Source organism: Anopheles aquasalis, chromosome X, assembly GCF_943734665.1.
Source record: "Anopheles aquasalis chromosome X, idAnoAquaMG_Q_19, whole genome shotgun sequence".
Classification (NCBI taxonomy): Eukaryota; Metazoa; Arthropoda; class Insecta; order Diptera; family Culicidae; genus Anopheles; species Anopheles aquasalis.
The window spans coordinates 1,080,295-1,094,694 of record NC_064876.1 but is presented as its reverse complement, the minus strand read 5'-3'; the positions used below and the strand labels follow the sequence as shown (position 1 = coordinate 1,094,694).

The 14,400-nt window shown below is 54.1% G+C and overlaps 1 protein-coding gene across 7 annotated transcripts in view; it reads left to right on the top strand.

Annotated features, from left to right (window-relative positions):
* LOC126572542 (potassium voltage-gated channel protein Shaker) overlaps positions 1 to 14,400 on the top strand; it is an 81,882-nt gene that overhangs the window by 41,369 nt on the left and 26,113 nt on the right. The window contains exon 1 of one of the 7 annotated variants that reach the window (XM_050231987.1): positions 12,333 to 12,519. The exons of the other annotated variants lie outside the window; for them this stretch is intronic. The gene's annotated coding sequence lies outside the window, so the exon portion shown is untranslated. Of the gene's footprint in view, positions 1 to 12,332; positions 12,520 to 14,400 lie in introns of those variants that run through there. 7 annotated transcript variants of the gene reach the window in all.

The following is a 14,400-nucleotide window of genomic DNA, read 5'->3' as shown; positions in this document are numbered from 1 at the left end:
CGAGCGCACTCCACTTCCACTTCCACCACCCAAAAAAACCGTCGAGCTCAGCAACGGCATCGTCGATAATGATAAACAAAATGGCGCCTGCGCATCCGTGTACCCATCCACACATCCTCATCATCCACTGTCATCATCATCATCATCATCATCATCAGCAGCAGCAGCAGCAGCAGCATCATCGTCATCGTGTGTTCTGCGATGATGGGTCGCAAGCATCGAAAGGCAGACGCATGAAGAGCATGCAAAGTTCGCGGTGAGAAACACGCGACTAACACGCTCTCCTGCTCTCTCTCTCCTGCTTTCTCTCTCCTGCTCTCTCTCTCTCTCTCTGCTGATTCCCTCGATCATGTTGCCCAGGGATTGCTACCGTGCACTCTTTGCGCTATATCTTTCGCTCTCATCTCTCATCCCATGCACTCCAATCTCTCTCTCTGCTTCTCTCTCTTGCTCTCTCTCTCTCTCGCGCTCTCTCCTGTGACAAAATCCTTTGCATTGCACTCAGAGCAGCAGCAACAGCAACGGCAGCAGCAGCTGCTGCAGAAGATGTAATGATTAACCATCACCCAAGGGTTCTGCTCCCAAGCAGGACGCGGTACGAACGAGTGAGCTGGCGGGCGGGGACGATCAGCCATCAGCACCAGTAGCCGCACCGTCTTCGATTCGATTCGCTCTCGCGCGATCATGAAAAGCCCTACCATGCGTTCACCATAAACGGATCGAGGGAAAGATAGCGCGAGACTCTCCGCTTTTCCGAGAGAGATAGAGAGAGATATAGAGAGTTTGATAAAAAAAAAACAGAGAGATAAATCAAGAGAGCGGAAGAGAGAGAGAGAGCGGGGGAGAGGGAGAGAGTTAAAGGAGAAGGTCGAGGATGCAGCGAGAGAGCCAAGCGCTAGCGCACTGCTTGCGAGAATAAGGATGCGCGCGCGCGCACAACAAAAAAAGAGAGCGAGAGAACGCACCGGAGACAATCCATATTAGCAGCAGCAGCAGCAGTGGTAGTATTATTATTATTAGTAGTAGCAGGAGTAGTAGTAGTAGTAGCAACAGACGAAACGCAGCAACCCCTCGGTTGTCAACAGCATCGCTAGGGGTGGACAGGGTCTCTCTCTCTCTCTCTCTCTTGCGTTTTCTCTCGAACTCGGTTGCCACGCGCTGCTGCTGCTACTGCTACTGCTACTGCTGCTACTGCTGTCCTCTCGCGCGCACTGTTCGCGAGCCAGATTCGAGGGGCATCCCGAGAAGGTGGCCCAAACACTCGCGAGCGCTCTCTCTCTGAGCGAGCACCGTTCTCGCTCCCCTGTGCTGGTAGTGCCACACGAGCACTGGAAGTACCAGGCAAAACCTCCACAAAACCAGAGGCTACCTAGAAAGGGGGCTAACCAGTCAACCAATCAGCCAGCCAGCCAGCCAGCCAGCCAGCCAGCCAGCCAGCCAACCAACCAACCAACCAGCAAAGCCAGCAGCCGAGCAGCGATCCATCGCAGCCCAGCCCGTGGTGCTGTGGAATAGCCAGCACAGCCAGTAGCAGCAGCACGCCAAAAAGGGCCACCCGTACCGCGCCATACCCGAGCAGTAACGGTTTTTCCTTTTTTTTTTTTTTGTTGGTTTTTTTCGTCGCGGGGTCGCTGTAGTGCGCCAGCGGTTGACTCTAACGTGAGAACTGCGAAAGAAAACGCGAAGAAAAACGCAAGCCAACCGACGACGACGACGACGACGACGGTGGTAGTGGTGGAAAAACCCGGGAGGAAGGAAGGAGCGCGATCCCCTCAGTGTGATATCGCTTGGCGTACAGCAGCAGCATTACACTCTTGACCACGCTAGAGCTAGACGGATTGGACGACGCCGCGCGTACCGTGTGTGTGTTTGTGTGCTCGTGGGTGTATGTGTGCATGCAGGTTCTGCGTGCAACCCCTTTTGGGTTTTGGGCTAGCGGGCTCGACGGTGGTGGTGGTGGTGGTGGTGGTTGTTTCGCCTCCGAGGCGCTTGGTTTAGTCCCCAAGTAGTGTTGGCCCGCGCGCGCACGCGACCAGCAGTGACTGAACCTGGTTGTGTGTCTGTCTGTCTGCGTGCGTGCGTGCGTGCGTGCGTGCGTGCGCTCGTGCCCGTGTGACCGCGCTCCGTGCGTGCGCGTGAGTCTCTGTGTTTGTGTGCGTTCGTGTGACTGTGCGTGAAAAGTGCGTGAAAAGCGCAGATAGTGCGGATTTTTGAAAGCGCCCTTGCGAAAACCACTGACTGATTGATTAAGGGGAACGGGAAGGGGGTTTCACGGGGGGATGAGGGAAGGTTTTTGGGGTGTAGTTCAGGATCAAGGCTCGCTTGCTGGGAGAAGGGAGGGACGGGTTAGATGATGTTGTAGGCTTTTTTTTCCCCGACATTTTGCTCATCCCTCATCCCCTCAATAGGGTGAACAGGGTGCGTACTGGTTCCCCGCTCTCTCTTCCTCTCTTCCTCTCTCTCTCTCTCTCTGTCGTGTGCACAATGTCTCGTTTTTTCCGGTTAGCGCCCGCCAATGCTATGGCGAAACCCCCAAAAAAAAAAAAAGGGATACCGAACCTACCCCAGGCACCTTAGGATTGCTGGTCGAAAAAAAAACAAGAGGAGGAAGTGCAGCTCCGGGGAGCCTTTTTGGTTGGCTCCCGGAGTCCTGGCCCCCCTCTCCCTTTTGCAGGCAGTCGGCAGGCTGCGACCGATTGCAGCGCCCTCTGCACGCGTTGTGCGTCCGAAGAGCGATTCCAACAAAAAAAAAAAGAAAAACGGGATTTGTGGGGTTAGTTGGTTGGTTGGTTGGTCCGCTAGTTAGTGGTGGGGGGGGGGGGGGGGCTCCCACGCTCGCCCGCTCTACAACTGCTTCGGGGACGTCGAGGACCGCGAGATAAGAAGACCTTGGGACACAGCTACAGCTTCTTCATCTGCTCCGAGGTGTCGTGTACATGTACATGTAGCCCGTGCCGTGCCTATCTCACTGTATGCTTCGTTGTGCGAACAGGCACACACATATTTTCACACACGCATACGTATGTATGCGTCAAGATATACATTAAACGATTTGCTTTTCTATCTCATAAAGCTCATTCGGTATTTTCCTACCCGACCGGCCAATGTCCCGCGTTTGCTACTGACAGAGGCACCGATGCGGTAAGGGGCGGCTGTTAATGCATACCGCCATTGTATATACATGTAAATGCACACCAATGCCATTTCGGTTGCCAAGCGGGAGGTTCTTCATGTTGTAGTCTTTTTGCAGTTTCTTCTTCTTCTTCTCCTCTTTCTTCGAGTTCTGCATTCTCCTTTTCCAATCGCATCTCGAGTAGCCTTCTGGCTTTGCTAAAAATCTTCCCACTACATAACCCGATGAGATTCCACCACAGAAAGAGAGAGAGAGAGAGAGCGCGCGAGTTTGGCTGTGCACGAGAGATGAGAAAAGACCGAGAGCTAAAGAGAAGGAGCGCGCGCGAGAGAGCGTGAGAGCGAGGGGCTCGGATTGGTTCTCGGTTTTCCAAGGCCCCAAGGACAACGGGCGCGCTGAGTGAACCCTGAAGCGTGAACGAGTGATCTCTGCGTACACTGAGGGGGGGGGGGGGGGGGGCGGGCGTATCAGGGGCAGGGGCATGGTTTACCTGCGTTGGTTAGTGTGTTAAAAGCCAGAGAGGGGTCTCGACGGGGGGGGGTTGTTTGGTCATCGCTCCCCACCGCCCCCACCACCTCGTGCCACCCGTGGAGCGTGAGCCACCCTCTTTGAAAGGAAAGTCTTTCGCGAAAACGTCCCGCGTCGTCCCGCGCAGCGCGCGCGGTTGTGTGCCTGTGTGCACATGGTGCGGTGTCGCGCGCGCGCGGCCGTACACACACAAACACACACACACAGGCAGTGGCTGCTCCCGTTCTGTGCTGCGCTGTACTGTGGTGGTGGCGCCGTCTATACATGTGTGTATGTGGCTGTGTGTCATGCGCTTGCAAACGAGTTGAGGTCGCCGTGGTGCCGTGACAAGAGAGGAAAAGAGAAGAAAGAAGTGGGTGGTGGGGGTGGTGGTGGTGGCACAGGGTTGGCACACATTTCCATATTGCACAGAAAAGAAAAAAGGAAAAAGGGAAAACGGCAACCCGGAAAAAACCAATGCTGCCACCCCGCCAATGCTCGTAGACGCACCAATCAAACGGGGACCGACCGACGATGACGGAGGGGGGGGGGGGGGGCCGTGCGTGACCCGTTGCGGTCAAGTTCAGCAGGCAACGTTCGACGACGACGACGCTTGGCGCTAGAGTGGGCTAGAAAAGGGTTGACGTAAGGAGGGATGCTAGTAACCAAGGGGTGCAATCTGTTCGGATGAGCAGGAGTTGAGCGGGAGCGAAACAACCAACGATCCAGCCCACTCGAACCATCGCCGTGCGCACGCGGCGGGGAGGGGTTGAGGGTTAATTTTTCACTCGCTCACACGCCGCTCACGCCGGTGACCGTGATGGTATGACGTACAATGCGTAGCAGCAGCAGCAGCAGCAGCGAGGCAACTACGTATTCTCATGAGGGGGGGGGGGGGGGGGTTGCGTGACGCGAGGGGTGGGTTTCTTTTTATAATCGAACGCGCACGCATGCACGCACCGCCTGTGCACCGTCCTCACGTGGCCGCTGCGCTGGGTATGCTGGGTGGTTGTATGCTTGGTGGGGCTCGTTAAGGGGTGCACCGGATGCTGGGATCTACCGGAACCAGTGCACAGTAGCCAGCAGGACGCCCGGTTGCACCGTTACAGCTTGCTGTAATGAGAAAGAGAGAGAGCAAGAGAGAGAGAGAGAGAGAGAGAGAGAGAGAGAGAGAGAGAGCGGAAGCGGAACGTTCCAGGGGAGTCATCGGATCGGACGGAGCTGCTGCCTGCAACCATTCCAACCAGCAATCAACCAATCGACCCGGTGCCCTCGCATGTGGGTGTGCCTGTGTTTGTGTGTGTGTGTGTCAGTGTGCATGCCCGGGGGGGGGGGGGGGGAGGGGATGTGAAAAGTGAAAGCGTCCCTACAACCACAACACACCCAGCCTGTCTATGGTGCGCCGTGCCGTGTCTACTGTTACGTGTGTCCGTGGGTGTGTTTCCGTTTGGAAACGTTCGCAAAACGCAAGAAAGAAGAGAGGCTCATACGGACCCCCCCAGCCCCGCGGGGGATGGCACCGATTGTTCTAAAACACCGCCGAACCCCCTCGGGGTTCGATGCTGCTTAGTGTGTTCCGCTTAGTGTTTTTTTTTGGGGGGCTCACAGCCACCCGGGCACCGCTACTTGACCACGGAGTGGTGGATATACAACTAAATGGCGAGAGGCACCCAGGCCGACGGTGCCTGGATCATCATTAATCACCAATCAATCGTCATACACAGTGGCGGGTTGCGGGCAGCCACTCCTGTTCGTTGGTGGCTGCTGCTGCTGCTGCTGCTGTTGCTACTTTGGCAGCCGCTACGCAGCGCTACCTGGCGGAATGGTCCCTGTACTACAATCAAAATACACCGCGAAAGGCGAAACGGAACGGACCGACAAAGTGTGAAGCGTCCCAAAAGTGCCCGTGTTGCGGAGCGCGACTCTCCCTCTCACTCTCTCTCTCTCTTTTCTAGTTTTCTGTTTCTCTCTCTCTCTGCCGCTCTCTCGCTCTCTTTTCACGAGTCTTTGGTTGTCCTGTGACTCGCTGTTGAAACCGATACGGTGCTTAGCATCATTTTTAGTTGCCTGCTTTGAAGCGCACACTGAGCACGAGCGCCACCAGGCGCCTCCATTGGTTGGCAATCGAGTGCCACCAGGCGCCTCCATTGCGCCGTTGCTATCGCTGTATCATCTGTCGTTCTGCCGGAGCAGCAGCAGCCTGCTGCAGTCACAGCAGCAGAGCCCCGTAAAAGCGTTGCTTCCTGTGTGTACACAGGACACATACAGAGAGCATAAAATGGGTTTTTTTTGGGGGGAGGGAGAAGAGTGCCGCAAGTTTTTGTCAGCAGCTCGCTGCCTCTCTGGCTGTTTCTTACTCTTTCTCGAAAGAGATTTCTCTCTCATCCTTTCGCTCTCTCTCCCTCTCTCTCTCTGCCTCTCTCTCTCTATTTCTCTTTTTCTGTCTCTCTGTCTTTTCTTCTCTCTGTCTTTTCTTCTCTCTCCCTCTCCCTCTGTCTCTCACTGTGTATCTTCCTTGTGCTCTCTCTCCCGCTCTCTCTCTCTCTCTTTTTCTTTCGCTCTGTATCTGTATGGTTCACTGCTCCCCATACCTCTTCCCCACTCCCCCGGGCCACCAACCATCCTATGCTTGGTGCCGTCGTCATTCGCCATCATGCGGCAACTTTGTTGCATTGATGCTTGCAGGATCCTGCGCGGTGACCATCTGGTTTCTGCAAAGCGTGGCACCGCATTTGCACAGCAGGGTACTCCCCCTCCGCACCCCAAAAACCGACTCCTTCTCTCCCTTTCCCATCGGTTACACTCGGTTGCTGGCATTTTTGGGGGTGTTTTTTTGGGTGCGAGCAACTGAAACCCGGCTGCTGCTACTCAATCTTTTATGCTAGTTACAAAAAAAAAACTAGGCAAACGATTATGTTTGGTGGGAATGTATGCACATGCACCACCACTTTTGCCGAAAGGCCTTTTGCCTTTATCTTTTATCGCCAAGTCACCGGGAAACCAACGAGAAACAGCCAGCCGCATTCGGCCGTTCGGTGCGCAGCGAGAAAGCGCCACCGGGAGCAAGCCATCGATTCTGTAGCCTAGGCGATGGCCGTAGCATCACCGCCCGTATCCTTGCCCCTTTTTGGTGAATTTATTTCGGTTGATTTCTGTTTCATTTCCACTCCAAACAATCGCTCTCGCTTTTTTTTCTCCCTCTCTCTCTCTCTTTATTTATCGCATTGGTATTTTGTATCCTTTTCTTTCTCTTGCTCTCTCTCTCTCTCTCTCTCTCTCTCTCTCTCTGTCTCTTTCTTTCGTTTCTTCTCGTCTTCCCAATCGGTGCGGTTTAAGGACAGGAAAAGGGCAAAAGCTGGCTGGCCACGGGGTCCCTCGAACGACCTCGGCTTGAATGATAAGTGGCTGCCAAGCAAAGCTCTCATCCAAAATCGATCCCACTTCCCGGTACGGTGCTCTACTAGGGCCGACGGGAGTGTATCCCCGCAAAACATACACACATAGCGACACGCACGCACGTAGCCAGCCAGCAGTGGAAGCCATAAAAGAAGGAAGCCACGGAGCAGAAGCTCCGCGATCAATGCGAACCTCAAACCCCCGTGAGGCCCCTAAGGCTACTTGCTTTGCGTAAAAACAAGCACCAACAATGTAGAAGGAGGAAGGAGGGGATGCTGTTTCCCATTTGCCACCGTAACGGGTAACTGGTTTGTCGGCGTTGGTGGGTTGGGGTTTTTCGCGGCGGCGGAATTCGGCGCCGGGGTTGGCACCGTGGCCAGCGTGTCGCCAGCCGTGCGGCCAATGATGATGATGATGATGATGATGGTAAATATGCTGGTAATGCTGAGCGGTGCGATTTCTGTAGTGGCTCGTTGGCCCCGAGCCCCAAAAATGCGGGGCGCCAGCAGCGATAGAGGCCGACAGCGGGGATCCTGAGGGCACTTCACAAAATCAATTCACTGCGAGTGTGGGTAGGGGATAATTGGGTGCGGGGAGCAAATTGGGCCCGACTTTAAAGCGCGGCGGTGCAACTGCAACACGAGCGAATGTGCGCCTGTGTTTTTCGTAAAAAAGCCAGCACTCTCCTTGCTACCTGGCTCGAGATGCTTCGCAAAAACCCTTCGGCAACCAGGAACTCATTAGCGCGGGTCCTCTGGAAGTCGCGAGTCTTGCTTTTGTTAGAATGGAAGTAGTCGGCGAACCGTTTGTGTTAGCCAATATTCTCAATAACAATAATAAACAAGTCACGCTTCTCGTTTTCCACCGTCCGCCTGCCAGCTGTATTGTGTAGCGTAGCAGGAAGATGGCGGATTGACCGGCGGCTAGAATCCCAATCCGTCTCCGTCGAATTGATTTGCGTGCCCGTTTCCCATCTGTCAGTTTGGCATCTCTGCATCGGTAAGCTCGTCCACTGCTCGTAGACGTTAGCAACCGATGCGGATCACAAACTATGCCAAGGGGGGGGGGGGGGGGGGGGCACAAGAAGCTTCCACTGTGTTCTGTTCCTTACGCTACCCGCCAGCGTCAAGAGTGTAGCACCATGAGTGCGCAAAAGTTCGCTACCAGCACAAGACACAGGGAAGGGAGGGAAAAGAAGGAAAAGAAAGGGTGATAAAACACAAAAAAAATTTGAACAGCCAGAGAGAGAGAGAGAGAGAGAGAGAGAGAGAGAGAGAAAAAAAGAGAATTTGTGTGCGCTCGCTGACCCTTTTTGCAAAACTCTCGTTCACGCACGCACGCACGCTCTCGCTCTCTCTCTCTCTCTCTCTCTCTCTCTCTCTCTCGTCCATCTTCTCTTGCTCGCTCTCTCTCTCTCTCTCTCTCTTCTTTCCGTACGTGCGCTATCATCGCATCAGCGGCTAGGCAGCATCCTGGTGCAGGAGATTTGATCTGGAGAGGAAAGTTCAGGAAGTCGATCGAGGTCGAGGACGGGGTCCGGGTCCCGGGCGAGAGAGAGAGAGAGAGAGAGAGAGAGAGAGAGCAAAGCGTTCCATCCATCCAGCTCATCTCGCTGCAGAGGGCACACGGCGCAGCAGCACCACGCCAGAACCTCAATTCTTTCTCAATCTTGCTCCCCCCCCCCTCTCTCTCTCTCTCTCTCTCTCTCTCTCTCTCTCTCTCTCTCTCTGACACACACTTATGCACACACTTTTTAACCTTGCAAATTTCATCCGCTCTCTCTCTCTCCGTGTATGTTGCGTATTGTTGGTGGCCATCTACTTGGTGGAGTGGCCAAAAGCTCTCTAGTTCTAGGCTGGGGGGGGGGGGGGGGGGGGGGCACCAGCTTTCCGGTCCGCAGCCGCAAGTGCCGGGGGCCACTATCGGGGTTGGCGTGAATTGAGTTTTGGCACCACCGAGCCGAGTTCCGAAGCGCATCCTCGCAGCAGCATCCTCGCAGACAAGCTGGAGCCGTGCTGCGTACGTGTATACGTGTGTGTGCGTGCGATTGATGGTGTGATATACTGCATGAGACAGGGGAGATGGAAAAAACAACAACAACACCACCAAAAAACAGCACTCTCATCGCGAGAGCACGCGAGCGCGCGCGCGAGAGAGAGTCTAGTGAGACCGAGCCGGATGCTGCTGCTGCTGCTGCTGCTGCTGGTCGGAACTATTATCCTTCTGGATTGGAAGCTGGCCAGCCAGCGGGGTGTCTTCAATTCGCGTCCCGTTGAAGGGACGCCTGGTGCTGCTACTATCCGGCAGCCTCTGCGCCACCGACCGAGCGAAATGACTGCGTCTGTTTCGATGAGAGAGTGAAAGAGCGTGCGCGCGCGCGCGCCCGTGTATTTGTGCGTGTTTTTGGGGCCAGAAAGGGCAAGGATGGAGCGCCATCTTTAGTGCGGAGAGCGCTACTGGAGCCTACGGAGAGATGCAACGCAGAGACAGAGACACAGAGAGAGAGAGAGAGAGCGTCTGCTTGGTTTATGGTCGGGTTTTGCATTGGTGTTCCCCCTGCTGATGCTGGCTGCTGTTGGCTGCTGCTTGCTGTAGGCTAGTGCTGCTACCATTACCAGCACTACCACTAACAACTACTACGAAGAGCAGCACTGCTGTTTTCTACTGCTCTCTGCATTCGCAGCAGCATTCGAGTGCGTTCGAGTGCGAGGCAGAGGCCCCAAAACGGAAGCAGCAGCAGCAGCAGCAGCAGTCTGTCAGTGCAAGACGTTAAACACGGTATCACCTTCTCATCTTTGCGTCTGTCGAGTGCAGCAGCAGCAGCAGTAGTAGCAGCTGTAGCAGCCACCACAACCAGAAGCAACCGTTCCCAGTTCCCAGCGCAGAGCTGCCGGCCTGAACGAACTAAGGAGCAAGCCACTGTCTCTCTCGCTCTCTCTCACCCTCTGTGTGTCCTTTCTCACGCACTCTCTCGCTCTCTGGGCTCTCTAACAGTGAGGACCTCTAGAGATCTGACCAACACGTCAGAGAGTGTCCCAGAGTGTCGCGTCCGTCCGTGCCCGTTCGTGTGCTTGTGCGCGTGACGTGACAGCTTGCGGGCTTGCGGGGCCAATTGGGCAGGGATTGCCGTATCCATCCTTTGCCACACTGGTGTTGGGTATACTGTGTTGGCCAGTGGGACCAGTGTCATCGCGCGAGTCCCTAGTTTCATCCCTCGTTTCGGTCCAGTACGGTCTTGCAGTACATTGATTGTCCCGGGTTCCCTCCATCTTGAATTCTCGAGTTCTTTTAAGTGCCTTTAGGTGCCTTCTCTCTGTGTGTCTGTGTCGGTTGTTTGTGAAGTATGTAGTAAGTGAGAAAGGGGGAATCCTCGGCAAACCAACAGCTGGTATCCAGTTCCCTGGTTTCGCTGAGCACACATAGCCGGTCCCTGTCCTTTCAGTGTTTCAGTGGGAAGGGAAGCTGCATTTCGATTTCGGGGAATTGAAGTGCAAATTGTGGGCTTGTGGGAAGAAGGAAAAAGGGACCAAAAAAGACCAAGCGGGGCGTTCTCTCTCTCTCTCTCTCTCTCGGAGCAAGCCCTTAATCCTGAACTCAGCACCACCACCGTGGGTATAAAACGGACACGCTGGATTCGCGCTAACCGTGTGCCCTTTCCCTTGTGGATCGTTCCATCGTTTTTTTATTCCCTCATCAGCCAACCAGCCAGCCAGCCAACCAAAGGGAGCATTTCCACGCCACGTGCCCCTTCCCCCTCCCTCGCCCGGTGTTAAACCCAGTGCAGTGCAGTGCAGTGTTAGCCACTGAGCGGCCACTGGAAACGGTGTGTGCCCAGCCGAACGTCAGCGAGGCGACCAGCATCCGGTAGTAGCGAAGTAGTGCTTCGAAAAACGGCAAAGCCAGTGAGTGAATGTGAGTGTGAGTGTTTGTGTACCGGTGAGGGCTGACGATGACAGCCATCCATCTGCGCTGCGAAGAAAAACAACAACACAACACGACGACGACGACGACGACGACGAGCAAGACGCACCGTTGCACGTGCGCCCACTAGCGCCCCCCCTTGCACGGTGCCCGGTCTAGAACGGTTCGCCGCCGCCAGACGCCCGCATTGACGCACTGCAACAAAACCGAGCGGGTGTTCCCTCAGCGCGTGCGTGCGTGCGTGCGTGTTTTTCGTGATCCCCCCCCCCCCCCTAACCGCTGTCCTGTCCGGGGGACAATGGAGTAAAATTACACAGACACACAGACACAGACAGAGCAACAACGACGGCAACAGCAGTAACAACGAAAGCAACGTGCGCGGCAGCAAATTAGGGCGCCAGGGCGGAACGGAAGAACAGTAGAAACAAGCAGAAGGTCGAAAGAAGAACGTGTGAACGGCTGTGTCATGTGTGGTGCCGTGTTTACATTGATGCCGTACGCCGTGCCGACTTCGCGCAGCCCGGAACGAAACGCCCGCTGGCAGCGAGCGCGAGTCTGAGCAGAGAGCAGCGCCGAGCCACCAGGCAAAAACAGGAAGAGCACCGCTGAAAGTGGAGAGCAACACCCCTTCCCCCGGAGAGCCTTACACAACAATCAAAGCCAGGCTCGCACGCGAGCAGCAGCGAGCCTCGTGTCCAGTTCTTCCAAAACAAGGGATGCAATCGCAGGGGATGACAGCTCGCTAGAGAAAGAGAAGCAGAAGAAGCAGCAGCAGCAGAAGAATCAAATAGCGAATAGGAGAGTCACAGTGCACGCCAAACAGCAGCAGCAGCAGCAGCAGGAGCAGCAGCAGCAGCAGACAGTGACCTGTTTACGTGTGTCGTCCGTGTGTGTTGCGACCGTGTGTGTTTTGTGTTCGGTGCAGCGGCGGTGTGCCGCTCCGCTCGACCGTGTGTGACGTCATCGGTGCAGACCAACTACGGCTCTACGGTTTCTTTACGGCCCGGCGCCAGTGCCATTGTCCGCATCCGCAATCATCGCATCGCTGGCTTGAGGCCTGGCCAACGGCGCCACCGACGCCCCCCCTCTCTCTCTCTTTCTCTTTCCCTATCTCTACCTTACTTTCTTTTTTCTATCTCTCCTTGCAATCCTCTTCCGCCTCCATCTGCATTCAACCGTGCTCACCAAACTTCCTCCTTTAACGCCTGTGCTTTCCTCCGTTTCGTTTCCTTTCCCGGAGAGTCACCTGATCCTAACGAAGCAAAAAGCAAAAACAAAAAACCCAACATAAAAACCACCCCCCCCCCGCTGGGCGCGCACCACCACTGTTCAGCACCGCGCCGCAGTCCGCAGTATTGTTGAGCCATTAGTTACCTATTTAAATGCAAAACCATAATCTACCGCAAAGATAACGAAAAAACGCCGCGCAACTCGGCATCAACCATTTCTCCGATAGATTTTGTTGAGAAATGGGGCCTGACGCCGGTACTTGGGCCCAGACAAGAGCCTGTCAGTTGCGGTGAAAGTCAGACGAGCGGTCAGCCCCCTCTTCTTGCGGACAGGTAAATTTTCCCATCCCCTCCCCCCTTTTTCGCAGCAACCGGAAGCCAGTAGCGCTGTGAACCCCTCCCTGGGGTTCCCTTGATTTTTTTTGTGTTCTCTGTCACTCTCTCTCTCTCTCTCTCTCTCTCTCTCTCTCTCTGTCTCTCTCCCTGTGGATGTCCTTTTATCTCTTTCGTCCTGTACTTACATGTCGCGCTCTCGCTCTTTTGTTCTCTCTCGATGTCGATCTCGATACGTTCGTTGGTACGTTATGGCGCAGGATGACAGCTGGATGTAAGCAGGGGTAGGCAGAGGCGGTTGCGCTGCCTAGGATAATGCCTCCCACACGTCTGTATGTGTGCTAGAAGCCGTTTTCACGCAGTGGCACCTTCCGTTTATGTAGCGAAAGCTTGGAACGGCTTAAATTTGGCCGCACTCTCTCTCTCTCTCTCTCTCTCTCTACTCACTGCAGCGCTTCTAGTGGTCGCTTTGCTACTCTGTTGGTGTCTTTTTAAAGGTTATAGTCTTCTCTTTTAGTGATAAAAAATGCGCCAAAAACGAACCACACCTTTAAAAGTTATCGCCGATGGAACACGAAGGGTGAACAAAAAATGCCTGCACACTCATTATGCAAACTCAATTTGAATGGAGTAAAAACCCACGTAAAACTGCATTTTAGCAAAAACCAGCAGACAAATTTGACTTAAGCAATCATAGAGGGAATACGAAAGTTTTGGCTCATTTACGCAGCTAAAAACGCCCGTAAACTGCTCCTTTGGCTAGCGTTCTCTGTAGGTTGTGGTTTGAAAACGAAAGATTTCATCACGAGAGAGTTCATGAACGGCCGTTTGTGCAAAGAAGAATGCCTGGAAAAGATTATTCTACCTTTTATTAAGTCTCACAAAGGTCCTTTTAAGTTCTGGCGCAACTTGTCAAGGTACCCTTACAGCACAGAGATCATAAATTGGTATTGGAGCATAGATTTCATACCAAAAATACTTCAATCCACCAAATTGCCCACAGTATCGTCCAATACCGTTATATTGAGCTATTATCGAACAAAACAACTAAAGAAACAGTGAAAAATGATTAAAAATCCAGCTGTAATATAATAAATGGTGGGGAAAAATGGCCTGAATGAGACTTCTTCCACCGACTGTGCAGAAAATGATGTGTCGCATTAAAACCAAAAGTGCGTAAATTAATACGCAACGTGACCCAATAATTTAATCGCAATTTTTTTAATTGATAGCCAGATAAAATACCTACAAAACGACCCCTTTACCATGTGTTTAGCTTATTTGTGGCCTGAGCTGTGGCCTGTTTTATGCTTTATTATGCTCGCTAGCTCCCAATTGGCCCTTCTTCTGGCTGGTTAGTGTCACACTCACACCAGCGTGTACTTCCGGTGCCCATGGACAACCCTTTCATCTATACGAGTCGCGCACACAGACACACTCATTACCGTGGGGTCATAAAAAAAAAACTGAAGAAGCAGTTAGCATCAGGATGCTGCTGCTTCTGCTGCAATCCTTCTCAAGCCACTCCCCAGGCAGTATAACGTAGAACCTGGTGCTGGTGACGTAGGCGAAGGGGTGTGGGGGGGTTATGAAGCGGTAGAAACTGGGCCAGCCCGCCAGCCAGCCAGCCAGCCAGCTCGTTCGAATTCAATCCCACTTTCCGCTACTTATGTTTTATGCTCGAAGCATTACGCGCACGCGGGAGTCCTCAGTCCTCCCCCCCCCCCCCCAAAGGGGGAGAAAATAAAAATCGACACCATATGTCGGTGTGCCCGGAGCCAGAAGAGCTACCGACCTCGTTGGTGCGTTGCAGATTCCGATGTCCTTGTGTGTGTGTGCGTGTGTGTGCAGGCGGGGCGACAGACTGCAGTGCGCACAATA